Raw genomic sequence first — 16,957 nt, 5'->3', positions numbered from 1 at the left:
CAGCACATTACAGGCCTTTCGACCCACAATGTTGTGCTGACCATGTAACCTACTCTACACTTTGACTTTTCTTCCTGGAAGCTCAACACCCAGCATTCTGACGAATGCCTCGGTAACCCTGAGCCAAATAACCTGGTTTAGGACTCCATGACCAGATTCCCCAGGATATTTCTGGGGATTCCAACAATTCCTGCTCTGTTGTTAAAGCCCTGCACCATGGCAGGCCGAGAAAACGTGTTGGGTGAGATTCCTTCATCCGGAGCTTACGTGCACCTCTGTGGGTGAACGTCAGTATCCAGGGAGAACCACCAGGAAGATCCAGCAAAACCTGGGCCATTGCATCACTGTGCAGTGTCACAAAAACAGCCTCGCTTCATTCCGTGCTGTCTTCTAATAAAAATATTTATTCATTCAAGTATTATCAGCACAGTTCTAGATAAGAAATCAAGAATATATATGCAGGGCAATATTTATCCAAGCCGTTCCAAGGTATTGTTGAACCTATCATTTGCACTGGATAGATAAGATTGTTCTGAGTAAATTATAAACCTAATTTTGTCAAAAAACAAGAGAAAATCTGTAGATGCTGGAAATCCCAGCAACGCACACAAATACAGCTTTGTCTAGACACTTAATGGGTTTTGGCAGTTCTGGACTGGAGATTTTACTTCTATACTTAGTAATGCTCCCACCAGAACATTTCCACTGTTCTCATTCCCCATTCCTTATTTGCTTTTAGCTCCATGACTTATTTTGTCTTGACATGCCCACCAGCTCCCCTTTGTATAGATAATTTACAGTCACCAATTATTCATATTACACCACATTCATATTGTGCCGCTCAAGGTGAAATTCATGGACCAGCACAAGATGGACAAATGCAAAAACATTTGCTAAGAATGTTCTCATTTATCAAAAACGAATGTTGGAGGATTGAAGATGATTAGATACCGTCGTAGCTCTGACCATAAACAATGTCTTATGGTCTTAACATGTCAGCTTGTCTTGAGATGTTCCCACTGTTCCATATGCAAATGTGCATTGCTCTAGCCAGAAGCATTCCTGAAATCATCTTGTGGCAAGAACTGACTACTGTGTGCTAATGTAGTCAAATTTGGAGGTAGGAAATGGGATTTTCCTTTCCACAATGTGTTGTGATGTATAAAACACTTCTGAAGAGAAGTCAAAACTATTGAATGTATACCAAATAAGTCCTCGCAAAGGAAGAAAACAACTGTAAAGCTATGGAGTAAGTATAAGGAGGTGGACATCCACCGTCTTTTCAAAGAGCCAGTATGGACATAATGGGCTGAATAGCCTCCTGTGCATAGCAAATATCCAAAACCTCAGAATGTATTTGTATTATAGATTTTGGATTAAAGCAATGACCCTCACTGTGAACCTAGGGTACAATTTATTGATCACTGCTTGATGTTTTGTTAGATCTGCTTTGTTGCTTTAATAGAAAAGGTCACATGGATTAATGTACTTGGTTCTCCTTGACTTGTTATAATCACTGCTATTGTGGGTGAAGAAGATATAGAAAATATTGTATTATTTCTGGTGCAGTGAGGCTGTGCATGCAAGAGTAGTCCCCTCCTAACTGAAACAGATGATCACAGTATCTTGAGGGTGCATAATTCACATTCAGACATATAGTCAAGGACCATTCATGAAAGTTCAGAGACCATAAACCAAATTTAATTCAGTGTGTCTTCATTAACCTTTCAATGCTAAAAACATGTGATTTAGTAGGTTAGTTGACAGTGGAAATTGGTGCAGTATGGTTCGCACAGACTCAAAGTTTAAAGTAAATTTATTATCATAAATTTGCAAAGTGTGTATTATCAAACTTATTGAAGTCCATATATGTCACCATATATTACTTTGAGATTTATTTACTTGTAGGCACTCAAAACGAAAAATAAGAAATACAATAGACTGTTCCGAAAAACTGTACATAAACAAAGACTGACAAGGAACAATGTGCAAAAGAAGACAAACTGTGCTAATAAAAACAATACTGAGGAAATGATTGTAAAGAGTCCTTGAAAGTGAGTCTGTGGGTTACAGAATCAGTGCAGCGTAGTGATGATTGACGTTATCCACGCTAGTTCAGGAGCCTGGTGGTTGTAGGGTCATAACTGTTCCTATCCATGACTTGATGGGCTGAAGGGCCTGTTTCTGTGCTGTACGTCTCCACAGTCACTCTCTGGTATGGAGGGGCCGCTGCACAGGATCAGAAAAAGCTGCAGAAAGTTGTAAACTTTGTCAGCATCATCATGGCCACTAGCCTCTCTAGGACACTTCCAAAAGGTGATACCTCAAAAAGACAGCGTCCATCATAAAGGACCCTCATCACCTAGGACATGCCCCCTTCTTATTGCTGTCATCAAAGAGGAGGTACAGGAGCCTGAAGACACACATATTCTATGTTTCAGGTGCATCTTCTTCTCCTCCGCCATCAGATTTCTGAATGGACGATGAACCCATAAACACTGCTTCAGTGTTTTTCCCTCTGTTTTTGCACTACTTACTTAATTTAACTTCCTTTTTTAGATATACATCTTATTGTAATTTATAGTTTTTTTTATTATGTATTGCAATGTACTGCAGCCACAAAACAACAAATTTCACGACATGTGTCGGTGATATTAAACCTGATTCTGATTTTGTCGTTCCATTTGTGACTCTAAACCGGAAGATGCTGAACAGCAGCAGTTCCTGTGAGATTTATCCACCAATAAGGAAAAACTGGTATTGCTGAAGCACTTTTAACAACTGTGTGAGATTCCAAAGTAACTGACAGCTCATTGAGTTCTTTTGGTGAAGTCATTGTTATAAGAAACCGCTGATGATCAGCCATTTCTAGATGCCCATGCTCTACTATGAAGTGTACAAGACAGTGTAAGAGCAGAGAGGACCAAGGGAAGCCGATGGTCCATTGTCCATATATTGACCAATCCCGAATGAAAGAGTGTCCTTTAGGCTCGAGCTCCTACATTTGTTATGGATGAGCTCTGCCTGATTAGCCGGATCCAATTTTGCAATGCAAGGAGCTTGCTTTGGCTGAGTGTTGCACAGCCCCCAGTACAGGACAAAGTGGTGAGGGGCACACTGAAGCTTGGTGCAGCCTCTGCAAAGGCTCCACGGGAGAGGACCCTCCAACCATTGCACACTGAGCGGATAGAGCCCTTGTTACAATATCCCTGAAATATTGCTCATGGAAAGTATGTGAATAAATACTGTACATTGATATGATGCTAATGCAGTCTTCCAAGTGCTGAAGTGACGTGCTGTATAACAACATATGAGTGTGGTGTATTTTATTGTCTGCAAATATGAATAAAGTATATCTTGGAATGTACTGTAAATATTACTTTTTTTGCCAAAGTTTAAACGGAGCCACTTATTTACCCTTCTGCAGAGTCATGTAATAAAGCCATTCACCTTGGTCTGGAGGAAGTGTTTCCCATCTGAAAGCACATTTCATGTTTGTATTCAAACCAGATTAATGTTGCTGTGTGAACGCGAGGGATCTGCTGACGACAAACCCTGTCTGTCAGTGTAAGCACCAGTCCATGGGAGAGTAACTATCCACATCCACCCTCACCATTTCTTAATTCCCTTCAATATTTAGTGGTGACCACCTGCTGTTTATAAGAAATAGTTTGGGAATCCAACCAGCAGAAGGGACAATGTAAAAGATAAATGGTAACAAATCGCAGCATACTGTTGTGCAGAGGGACTTGGGAGTGCTTGTGCATGAATCACAAAAGGTTGGTTTGCAGGTGCAGCAGGCTATCAAGAAGGCAAATGGAATGTAGGCCTTCGTTGCTGGAGGCATTGAGTTTAAGAGCAGGGAGTTTACACTGCAACTGTATAGTGTACTGGTGAGGATGCATCTGGACTCCTTACTTGAGGAAGTATATACTGGCTTTGGAGCAGTTCAGAGGAGGTTCATCAGGTCGATTCTAGAGATGAGGACGTTAGACTATGAGGAGAGATTGAATCACTTGGGACTGTACTCGCTGGAATTCAGAAGAATGAGAGGAGATCTTATAGAAACATATAAGAAAGGGATAGATAAGATTGAGGCAGGAAAGTTGTTTCCACTGGTAGGTGAGACTAGAAATAGTGGACATAGCTTCAAGATTCGGGGGAGTAAATTTCGGACGGAGATGAGGAGGAACTGCTTTTCCCAAAGAGTGATGAATCTGTGGAATTCTCTGCCCAATGAAACAGTGGAGGCTACCTCAGTGGTTATATTTAAGGCAAGGTTAGATAGATTTTTCCATAGTAGGGGAATTAAGGGTTATGGGGAAAAGACAGGCAGGCGGAGATGAGTCCTGATCAGTCATGATCTTATTCAATGCAGGAGCAGGCTCGACGGGCTTGATGGCCTACGCTTGCCCCTATTTCTTAAGTTCTTATGTAGTCATTAATATTGCACTACAGGGCATGGCTGTGGGTAACACTCAAACAGCCATTTGCATCTGTTATGAATGAACGAGTTTAGGAACTTCAAGCTCACACAGATAGAGGATGAAGGAAGTAGCATTATTTTAACCTTTCAGAAATGATTTGTACCAAGTTCAACATTATACCTACCCTGGAATTTATTGACATTAACCCATAAAAACAATCTAGTGGCATCTTGTGAGCTGTGAGACCGAAGGGTTCCTGTGCTTAACTCTTCATCAAAACAAAATGAGATGAAACAAATTGAGTTAATGGCATTCCCTGGCCTGGTGAGTACATTCACCATTTAGAACTGGAACAAAATTAACCCGAGGATGAAGGGAAAAAATAGATACTGTACGTAAAAAAAATCGTTAAATTGTGCCAAAGGTGTATTTGTTATATAAACATTACCGGTAGTCTCGGAACACTTCACATATTGTAAAATGTGCCTGCTACACAGTAGGAGTGGGAAGCTCTTTGATTACACTCCAACTATTTTAGGCTTTATTGCACATAATGTTTGGGGAACAAGTCTGATCCTCGGCAAATTAAATGATTAAGTTGTTAAAAACAGCAGCAGTGTTGTTCTGATTACTCACCCAGGCCGAACTGAAAGGAAAGTTAAACTTTCTGCTGCTCTAGGACAGAAGAATGGCAAAACAAACCCAGGCATGGGGCTGTTAAATAAAAGTGCTTGGATGCATCTCTTTTGGCACAATTTGCCAAGTAGCCCTATCCCAGCAGCCCAGTTGGCCTGAGTGATGACTCCATTCTGAGCAAGCGTCAAAGCACCCGTGGAGATTGAGATGAGCAAGTTTTTGTGCAGCAGAAAAATCCGGTTAATTTGTCGACCATAATTTAACAAAAATTAACTTTATTCATCACATGTACATCGAAATGTACAGAGAAATGCATCAAATCAGATCAGTGAGGATTGTGCTGGGCAACCCCCACGTGTGGCCAACTTTCCAGTGCCAACATAGCATGCCCACAACTCACTAATGGTATCCTCAACTCGTATGTCTTTGGAACATGGGAGGAAACTGGAGACCTGAGAGAAACTCCCCACAGCCACGGGGAGAACGTACAATCTCCTTACACACAGTTGCAAGAATTAATCCCCAATCTTATAATGAATAGCGTTACACTAACTGTTACACTACCGTTCTGCCCTGAAAAAAAGCTGGAGAAGTAAAATCAGAACTCTGTAAGTATAATTGGAGGTTTATGCCTAAGTTAGAAATGACAATTCTCGAATGAGGAGTGCACAATGTTTGGCTGCAAGCCAAGTTAAGCCTGTGAGGTACTTCCTTCTGGTCTTCCTGGAGCCTTCAGAGTAGCTGAAAGGATGCTTAGCAACGTGGCCTTATTAATGCACAAGTGGATATTTTACCATCGCTCTACTGGGGTAAGCTGTTTGTTAAGCTTCAGTAGAAGTCCTACATTCATGATGTAAGCATGGAGGACTAGCTTACTCTCATAGAGAGAAAAGCACAGTGAAAATACTCAGCCGACTGGGTAGCATTTGTGGAGAGAGAAATCCAGTGTTCCTTTTCAGGTCAATTGCAGGGTTAGCAACCTGAAGCATTAACTCTGTTTCTCTCTACCCAGGCACTGCCTTGTCTCCTGAGAGCATCCAGCCTTCTCAATCCATTTCAGATGCACAACATTTGAACTGTTTTGCATCCATAGTTTTGCTGCAAGCTGTCAGCCCAGTTTTTCAATGGGTTGATTTGGTTAGAGTTGATGATTGCTTTCTTTTGACAGTCATCTGGTTGAAGAACCTAAATTAGATTAATGTGGCATACATGTTAATGAGACCTCATGGTTTGAGAAGTAACATCAGAACGCTGTAAGTATAACTGGAGGTTTAATGTTAAGTTAGAAGCGAGGATACACAGTGGATATAAGGTCAACCTTTCATCTGCAGTTTCTTTAAGGATCATAGTGTGTAGTTAACTTAAATAATACTGCAAAATCCATATCAAAATTCGAATGAATTTACAATCTCATTCTGTTTGATGGAAGCTGGACATTGTACAACATTCCACCGTGTATGTATTCTGTACAGATTCTGACAGCAAGAAATAGAAGAGGAGAAGAAACTATTGATTGAAAATGTTGAAGTTCTGTGTACACAGGGAGAGATGAGGGTTTAATCTCAATTACAAGTATCTGGAACAGAATTTCATAAAATGAGTCAGTCTTGATTTGGGTGAATAATTGCTGGGTTAAGAATAAATATACATACTCAGCTATATTTGTGAAATATTTGGTGTTTTTTTAATTGGGTGTGAACAACGCCAACTTAAAAAGTATACTTTTCAAGTGTGTCTATAATTTGTAAATTAATGAATCTGCATTGAGACTGCAGGTGTGGTATGGGCTATAGGAAGGACATGATTGCACTGAAAAGGGTGTAGAGGTGATTCCTCAGGATGTTGCCAGGGATGGAAGGTTCTGAGCAGAGACTGGATAAGCTGGGTTTGTTTTTCTTAGAGCAGAGGATGCTGAGGGTGTGGGGGTGGGGGAGGGATTTAAGAAGATGCTGGAGGTACACTTAAGGGTATAGGTCAAGTGCTGCTAAATGGGATAGGTAGTTGATGGACTATAGGATCTGTTTCTGTGTTATAAGACTCCATGATATAAAAAAGACTAGAAGGAAATTGTGCTATCAGACATAAGCAATCATAATTCAGTGCACTTAACTCAAGAAACCAATATTGATTTCTTGTTATTTGGCTGTAATCTGAACAGAAATTAGGCAGTTAATAAAATCTGGCATTTGTGTTTCCATATATGTGATTAAAAATATCAAAACCTGGCCATGCATGGCTAAAATAAAATGAGTTTCATCTGAGTGGCTCTGAGAAGTGATGGGATTGTCAATCCAGTCCTCCCACAAAGAAAAATATTGACCACCGCTGCCTTGTATCATCATGAGCTGATGATAGTAACCTGTGAGGCTGTTGTAAATACTTACCCAGCCCAAGAAGGGCAAAAATTGCTCTCTCGTGCCATATCTAGTGGGTTGCTCTCACGATGAATTACAATCTCTGACATAGCATGCCTCATTCCTAGTACAACACAATGGACCCAAAACCCATTATAAATTACATTTATCTTAACAGAATTGTCTTAATCACAAGGACTTAGTGGGGATAAAGTATATAGAGTGTTCTTATTTCTGAATTTGTGGATTCACATTTTGCTGATGAATTGAAGGAGCACAGCGTTGTTAAGATTACTGTCTCTCGGATGAAGTGTTGCACAACCTGTCTATCTAACACTACCTAAAGAAAAGCAAGGGGAGCTTTCTGGTTCCCAGATATGTATTTCTCCTACAGTCCATGTCACTGGTGAACTGGTCACTGACTTCAGTTGGTGCTGTGCTAATTGTTTGGAGCATTCAACACCACATTGACCTGCATTCAAAGTCAAAGTAAATATACTGTATATTTTAAAGAGATACGTTATCATATGCTACTTCAGATTTATTTTTCTTGCAGCCACTTGCAAAAACAAATAAGAAATGCAAATGAATTTATGAAAAACTATACAAAAACAAAGACAGACAACTAACTAATGTGAAAAGCAAGACATACTGTGCAAATAAAATAGTAATATTGAGAACGTGAACTGTAGTGAGTCCTTGAAAGTGAACCTGTAGGTCATAGAATCAGTTCAGAGTCATGGTGAGTGAAGTTATCCTCGCTGGTTCAGAAGCCTGATAGGTTTGTAGGGTAATAACTGTTTCTGAACCCAGTGGCACCTCAGTGATTCAGAAACAGCTTCTTCCCCTCTGCCACTCGATTCCTAAATGGCATTGAGTTCATGAACACTACCTCACCTTTTTATATTATTTCTGGTTTTGCACTATTTTTAATTTAACTATTTTTATACAGTATATATATATTTATATATATAGTCAGAAGAGGCATCTGTAAGTCTTGAGAGACGATGGTGTGACACTTTTCTGATGGTTCTTGGGGTGTAGACTTGGGGCGATCTGTACTTTCTAGAACGGTTGTTCAGCCCCTCTCTAGAGTGACAGTCTCTTTCACAGCAGCTGCAGTGGAAGAAGGAAGGTATATAGTGACTGCAATTGATTTACTTCAAATGTTTCAAAGGTACATTTAATCTCAGGGAAATGTATACAATATACATCCTGAAATTCTTTTTCTTCACAACCATCCACGAGAACAGAGGAGTGCCCCAAAGAATGACTGACAGTTAAATGTTAGAACCCCAAAGCCCCCCCAGCTCCCCCTCCCATGCATAAGCAACAGCAAAGCAACGACCCTCCTCTCCTCACCAGCAAAAAAAGCATCAGCGCACCCACTGAGCACTCAAACATGCAGCAAAGCATCAATAAAGACACAGACTTGCACTACCCCAAGGACTACTCGTCCATCCAGTAATTCGACGTACCACAGGCTCTCTCTCTCCCTAAGAAGGGAAAAAGAGGTATCCCCATTTCACAGCAAGAGGGGTGACATAACAAACGACTTGCTGATTTATGATGTTAGAAGTCCGTTGGGTCATTTTTTCTGAGCTCTGTGCCCAAAGAATTTGGGACTCTGGACACACAGCCAGCAGCCAGCTCGCTGCTTATGATCTTCCATCTCCAACACACCGATTCACCGCAGAGGCACTGACCTGGAGTCCGCCCACCTCCAGAGCCACGAAATCCTGAGACTCTGAAGCCACGCCAGTCTTCTAGGCCGTGTCCTTGGTACATCGAATAGCGGCCAGTCGTGAGACCCCGAGAGCAGGTTCCATTCCCGCAAAGAACCAAAGTCCATGTGTAACTCCAGGTCAGGATCTTCAAAAGAACCCCGAAAGGGAAAAATAGAGATATTTAAGGTAGAAGTAGAGCTGTTTCCGAAGGTGTAGGCAAGGTAGGCAAAGGAGTCGCCGTTAGGCACCTTTGTCTCCTAAGCTCCACTTATTTTTTTCTATATTATCGTTGTATTCCTGCCACTAAGCTAACAAATTTCACGACAAATTTCATGCTGGTGATATTAAACCTGATTCTGATTCTGATTCTTTGGGACTTTGTCTTCCGTACCTCCCTCTTGATGATAGTAGCTAGAAGAGGGCTGAATGGTGCGGGTATTTGTGGATGGATGCTGCTTTCTAAGTGCTTGCTTAAATCCTGCTGGTTTTAAAAGTCCTCCACAAATGCTAGTTCTTTCCTGTAGATGGAACCTGTGGAGGAACTTGAGGCTCTGCTACTTAAAATCTCTCTACAATCAGGTCCCAGGTCCCTGGTAGCATACCAGGTCTCTTTCTTGGCTTCTGAATGAAGGTTTCAGCAGTTTTATTCACACAGCTGATGCAGGAATTCCTTGGGCAATATTGACATGTTAATCACTAATTCTCACGCAGCACAATACCAGTTCTATAATGGGCTTCTGGCATGGCGTGCTTTTATATGAATCCCAGAGATCACATTGCAAATTGAGTTTGGTTTCCCTGAAGTATAAAATCTAAAGCAAACTCGAGTCAGTTAATTACCACAAATAACTTATATGATGGAGAGAAAAAGGTTGAATGTATTTTATGTATAGTGTTGTGAATTCTTATAGAGTTTTTAATATACCTTTTGTGTGATCTCTGCAACAATACAAGCTTTTACTCGCTGTACTTTATGTTGAGTGAAATCAATCTTGGGACTATTAATTCACAGCGGTATGCTGACAATATGGGATGTTTAACATTATTATTGACAAAAAATAAATCTTTTATTCATAAAAAAATTCAAGATATTCAATTGGTGCAACTTTTCAATTAAGAAAGGTGGATTTTCATGTTGAGAAACATAATCCCCAGGGATTTATGCACCAAAAAAGAGGGGAAAAATTAAGTTGTTAGCATCATTACTAATGGTATAATAGTTTCCCACATTCTGACTCTGGGCCTGTACTCACTGGAGTTTAGAAGAATGAGGAGGGATCTAATTGAAACCTGTTGAAAGGCCGAGATAGAGTGAATGTGAAAAGGATGTCTCCTATAGTGGGAGAGCCAAGGACTAGAGGGCACAGCCTCAGAATAGAAAGATGTCCATTTAGATTTAGAACAAAGATGAGGAGGAATTTCTTTAGCCAGGGGATGGTGATTCTGTAGAATTAATTGCCGCAGCCGGCTGTGGAGGCTAAGTCATTGAATATATTTAAAGCGGAAGTTGAAAGATTCTTGATTAGTCAAGGGCATCAAAGTTTAAGGGGATAAGACAGGAGAATGGGATTGAGAGGGATAATCAATCAACCATGATGGAATGGCAGAGCAGACTCGATGGGCTGAATGGCTGAAAAATGTTTCTATGTCTTGTGGTCTTGTAGACTTTATTCCTTAATCCCAGACAATCCAGTCTCCCAAATTCCATGTTATGAAATTTCACATTTGAAAACTGCAAGAAAATGAACGCCATTGATAAACAATGCAAATGTTTTAAAGCTGACCCAAAAGTAATGACAGTTTTAAACTGAGATTTGTAATAACACTGCAGATTTCATATCTTCTCAATGTAACTTTTCTCAATCACGATTGAAAATGAATCAATTCAGTTTCTCCTTGAAGTGGAATTAGCTGTACTCCGAAGCCAAAGTTGTCTGGGTCACTGGTTCAGTGTGCAACCCAACATCCATTGATCTGTTCTGGGGTCCTCCGAGTGCTTTTAGACCAAAGAATTGCGGAGAAGAATGAGGTAGTCGAGAAACACTTGTACTTCTCAACAGAAGAATATAAGAAATAGAATAAGTGGGTCACGTGCCTACCTGTGTCTGCACTGGCATTCAGGAAGACTGCAGCTGACCTTTCACCTCAGTACTATTCTTCTGCATTCGCCCATATCATTAACCAATAATAATTAAAAACCTAGCCATCTTCGTTTTAAATATACTCATCGACTATGCCACCTGAGCCCTGTTGGGTAGAGAATTCCAGAGATTCACCCCCTTCTACTTGAGGTTCTTCTTACCTTTATTGTTGGAGAAATCCACGTGTACAGATGTTGGATGTCACTAGAATTCTGAGCAGCGTGATGCACCAGATGGTGAAGCAAATCCATGCTATTTCAGCCCTTGTATGATGAAAGGGCTCAGGGGTGAGCTGGGAGAAGTCCTGGCAATGATCCAGCAACTGGATGAGTCATTGCCAGGGGAACTAGAAAGAAATGGCAGAAAAATACATTCCAGAAAATGCAGAGGACTTAGTTGCAATAAATATGCCAGAAGCACTGAATTGATAGAATATTGACCATGGAAGGCAGACAGTGAGGTTAGGGGTGGTGGTCAGAAGCTGACCCCCCCCCCCCCCCCACCAAATGAGTGTTCTCTGTAGTTTCACCAAGGCTGAAATGCTTTTCTGTCAGCCCTAGGGCAGCCAAGCAAGTGAAGACAGAGCATCAAGGTATCATGTAATATAACTGATGACAGAACTTAAAACTATTAGCAGTATCCATTTTGAACTCAAGATTCAAAGATAGACTGGCCAACTCCCAGGACTGACTGTAGCACGTCATGCAGAACCAATCCAAATATGTTGCCTCCCTAAGAGTTTGCCCTGAGCCTTTGCCATTCTGAATAACTCAACACTGTGGTGTGCTAATAGACAAGTATTCAGTGTGGGTGTCTAAATTGTGAATTGGCTGCATTTCAGAAATTATTTTCGTTGTGTCATTTCGCATTCTTACTGAAGAATGGTCCAAAAGTACTCATGTTCCAGGCTGTAAAATTATTGCATTACTTATGTCCTTTTCTTACTAATTTATTTCCATTATGCATTTGTGGTTCAGCTTTATGTCTGAATTTCCTTCATGGAAAGAAATGATTTCTTCAGGGGTTATTTATATCATTACTTGGTTCCTCTTCTCCACAGATTTGCTGTGGGAGGGAGCGTGGCATTAGCTTAAGTCACATCCAGGCTTCCTTTGGGTCTGGTCTGGTTACATCACTTATAGCACCTCAATGATTTAGCTGGGTAGTTTTCAATAAGGTTTCTTATTGAAGGATCGAGGAAGTATGACAGAGAGTAAATCTCTCTCAGGGGAACATAACTTGCGGTTCAGCGGTTGAAAATGAATAGAGGTAGCCACGATAATGAAAATTCACAGACGCTTTTCACCTGTATGTTAGTCTAGTGACTCTGTGCTGCTGGTTTGTCCAAAATCTTTGCTTTTGCCACGTAAAGCACTTTATTTCTGTAGGGGTGAAAAATGAATTATACATAAATCCTGTTCCTTTGGATCTCGGATAACACCAGTGTGGCTTTAGAGACACGCTTTGCATCCTCAAATTTATGTTTCCAAAAATATTGATGGAATGGGGCTCTGGGCATTGGTGGTTGGAAAACACAACAGCCACTGTCAGAAAGAGCTGTGTGTGTGTGTGTTTGTGTGTGTGCGTGTGTATGTTGGTATGTGTGTCACAGTGTATCTATTTATATACTTGCATATGAATGTGTACGTCTGTGCATAAGTGTATGTATCTATTTGTGCTCGAGAGAGAGAGATAGAGATATAGAGAGAGAGAGATAGAGTGAGAGAGAAAGATGAATAGAGAGGGTGATAGAGAACAAAATAGACAAAGAGGGACCTGGGCCTCTGTAACTCCCTCTGCAACTGGATCCTTGACTTCCTCACTGGGAGACCATAGTCAGTGCAGGTCACAAATAACCTCACCTCCTTGCTGACAGTCAACATTGGCGCACCTCAAGGATGTGTACTTAACCCACTGCTCCACTCTCTCAACATCCATAACTCTGTGGCTAGGCACAGTTCACACGCCATCTATAAAGTTGCTGACGACACATCTATTGTTGACAGAATTTCCAGATGGTGGTGAGAAGGTATATAGGAGCGGGATAGATCAGCTGGTTGAGTGGTATCGCAATAACAACTGTGCATTCAATGTCAGTAAGACCAAGGAATTGATTGTGGACGTCAGGAAGAGGAAGTTGAGGACACCTGTCCTCACAGAGGGATCAGCAGTGGAAAAGATAAGCAGTTTCAAGTTGCTGGGTGTCAGCATATTTAAGGATCTATCCTGTGTCCAACATACTGATGCAATTACAAAGAAGGCACGACAGCAGCTCTATTTCATCAGGAGTTTGAGGAGAATTGGTATGTCCCCATATTTTATGGAGAGCATTCTAACTGGTAGCATCACTATCTGGTATGGAGGGTCCACTGCACAGCATCGGAAAAAACTATAGAGAGAGAGAGAGAGAGAGAGAAGGTGGCAGAGCATGTTAGTTCATAATATTTATTTATTTGTTGAGATACAGAGCAGCGTAGTCTCTTCCAGTCCTTCGAGCCGTGCTGCCCAGGAATTCCTCAATTTAACCCTAGCCTAATCATGGGACAATTTACAATGGCCAATTAACTTACCAACAGGTATATCTTTGGACTGTGGAGGGAAATGGAGCAAGTGGTGGAAATCCACACGGTCACGGGGAGAACATGCAAACTCCACACAGACAGCACCAGAGGTCAGGATTGAACTGGATTGAATCCGGGTCGTCTGAGCTGTGATGGTCTAATATCTGTGCCACCATGTTGCCTAAGAATTTGAAAAACGTGTTTGCTTCTGTTAATTTATACTGATATTTTGCCTCCCCCTCAAAAAGATTGTTAATAGATAATTTAAATTGAGGAACAAATCTAAGAAGGGTCTGTTGCTTTGATATGGAATCCCATTATCTGTTTTATTTTCAATAAATGAACAGCACACGTGAAAAGGCAGAGAGAGACTGTCTTGTGAGCATGTAAAAGTGCATCCATCATACGATTTGCTGCACAATTTCAAAAATTAAAAGCAAGTCTTGGGCTTCCTTGCTTTGCTGTCATTTCATTCTGGAATTGAGCACAGCACAATTACCACATATTTCACGCTACTTCCAATTTAATGAAATGAGTAGGACACAAATATGGTAATATATTTCTGATGACAGAGAAGATTGTTCTATGAAATTGCTAAATGACATTCTAGTGACTGTGTGACAATGGTATGGTCACACTACAGATGCAGCAGCAGTCAAACGCAGGCTTCGCTTATGCTTCCTGCATCGTTTGGGGATAACCACCTCAGAGAGATAACCACAAGCAACCAGCCAACTTATCATTATATATTGCAGTCGGCTTCAGAGTGTTAGGATTTTTTTCAGTCATTTCTGCAGTTGGTGCTGACTTTAAACACCTCGTATGGAAATACATCTGAACTATTTTATATTATTAGAATTAGAAGTCACAGATCAAGGGTGAAAGATGAAATATTTAAGTGGAACCTGAGAGGGAACTTCACTCGGGGGGCAGGGGGTGAGGGTGTGGAACGAGCTGTCAGCAGAAGTAGTGGATGTGGGTCTGATTGCAACATTTAAGAGCCGTTTTGGATAAGTACGTGGATGGGAGGGTGTGGAGGGCTATGGTCCTGATGCAGGTCGATGGGGCTTGGCATAGATTAGATGGGCTGAAGGGTTTGTTTTTGTGCTGTACTGCTCTATTCGTGGCCGAGCACCTTGGGTTTGTTCTCAACTGGGATGGCAGTAAATGAGGAAAGGTAACCTCTGTTCCCTCATTTGGGGAGGGAGGAAGCTGAGCAGTTTCCAACTCTTTGACATCATTGTTACAACTCCATGTTAGCATCTCTCATTTACCCTTGTGCATAACCAAAGACTTGCTGCCTTTCCCTGCCTGAACGTCCATGCCTGCTCAGGCAATTTTGTTATAAACACAGAGTGCAGGATCCCTGGAAGTGCTCCCAGGGGTGATGGTATATGGTAGAGGGTCTAGGAGGCTCTTACATAGACAGGCCAGTGAGTATGCAGATTCTGGAAGGAATGGACCATGTGCAGACAGAAGGGATTTGATGCCATTTGTTTAATTAATTAGTTTGGCACAACATCATGGGTGAAAGGGTCTATTTCAGAACTGTACTGCTGTACGTTCTATGTATGTACTTGTTAGCCAGTGACTGTGTGCCTAAAGCCAGTTGTTATCCAATACAGCTAGTTATCCACGACCCAGGAGCCTAGCTCATCTTGTTGTTTTGCAGAGGCTGTTTTGGCTATAAATCCTGGATATGCAATCCTGCTTGTTAACCAACAACGTGGTAGACACCTCAGTGTGTTACCTATTCACCGAGCGCAGTCCAATCATCCGTTCCCAACCGGTTATGTAAAGAATGAGGTACGCCTTCGCTGGTCGTAAACTCAGCCAGCTCCATCATGGGTACCAGCCTCCCCAGCATCAAGAACACCTTCAAAAGATGTTGCCTCAAAAAAGCATGAAACCATCACCCAGGACATGCCCTCTTCTTATTGCTACCATCAGGGAGGAGGTACAGGAGCCTGAAGACACACACTCAACATTTCAGGATCAGCTTCTTCCCCTCCATCATCAGATTTCTGAATGGGTAATGAACCCATGTACACTACCTCACTATTTTTTACTTTTGTTTTTGCACAACTTATTTAATTTATCTATATATATATATTTTTTGTAATTTATTGCTGAAGCCGTCAGCGCAGGAGTTGAGTGGGCGAAGAGGTCCTGACCCTCCAAGCAGACCATTGCCTTTGTCAGAGCTGGGGAGCAGCCAATACCTACCAAAAGAACATCTGCAGGCATTCTGACCTCTGTAAGGGACTGGCAGCTATTGGTGGACCTCGAACGGCAGCTGAAGTTCCCCAACCATATCGCAGCCACCACCCTGCGACCAGACATTGTTCTAGTGTCTGAGTCTACTAAGCAAGTGGTGCTGCTGGAGCTGACAGTCCCATGGGAAGATAGCTTGGAGGAGGCCTTCGAAAGGAAGCTCTCCAAGTACGCGGGACTGGTCAGCAACTGTCAGCAGGCTGCATGGAGAGCGAGATGTCTCCCGGTGGAGGTTGGTTGTAGGGGATTCGCAGCCCGTTCCTTAGTTAGAGCCTTCAGCAATTTGGGCATCAAGGGAGAGAGGAAGAGGAGAGCCATCCACAGTACCACCGATGCGGCAATGAAGGCCTCAAGATGGCTGTGGCTCAAAGGAAGGGAGCCATGGAGTCATAAGTAGCTAGCCATCTGGACACAAGCTGGGGTCTGATCAGCCCCGGCTGGGTCACCTGGAGGAGGCTGTATGATGCTGAAAGACCTGAAACACCCGATGATTCCAGGAACATCACTGAAGATGTGTCCAGAAGCATCAGTAGATGTATGTACACAGCATAGGTTTTGCATACAGTGTTGTACACAGCATACAATCGTAATGTATTGCAATGTACTGCTGCCGCAAAACAACGAACTTCATGACATATGCCAGTGATATTAAACCTGATTCTGATTCCCATGGTAGTCCAAGGACCCACATGCCCAGCCTATCATATATTACCCAGGAGAGATTATACAAGTATGTTGGTCTTAGAGTTTTCTGTTCAGCTTCCACTGTAATTGCCTCCCCTTTCTGGTTGAATAACTTGTTTGCTTTCAAATGTCAGTGAGCAAAGGCTCATCAGA

General features: G+C 41.8%; 1 protein-coding gene and 1 long non-coding RNA gene across 4 annotated transcripts in view; one reads left to right on the top strand and one right to left on the bottom strand.

Annotated features, from left to right (window-relative positions):
* LOC140199341 (receptor tyrosine-protein kinase erbB-4-like) overlaps positions 1–16,957 on the top strand; it is a 986,886-nt gene that overhangs the window by 37,481 nt on the left and 932,448 nt on the right. The window lies entirely within an intron of this gene.
* LOC140199881 (uncharacterized) lies at positions 8,456–11,490 on the bottom strand. The gene is made up of 3 exons (XR_011886513.1): positions 11,447–11,490; positions 9,124–9,289; positions 8,456–8,533 (listed from the first exon to the last, which is right to left on the bottom strand). It is a non-coding gene; the product is annotated as an uncharacterized lncRNA (long non-coding RNA).

Source organism: Mobula birostris, chromosome 6, assembly GCF_030028105.1.
Source record: "Mobula birostris isolate sMobBir1 chromosome 6, sMobBir1.hap1, whole genome shotgun sequence".
In the NCBI taxonomy this organism is placed as follows: domain Eukaryota; kingdom Metazoa; phylum Chordata; class Chondrichthyes; order Myliobatiformes; family Myliobatidae; genus Mobula; species Mobula birostris.
This window is presented reverse-complemented; position numbering and strand designations above follow the sequence as displayed.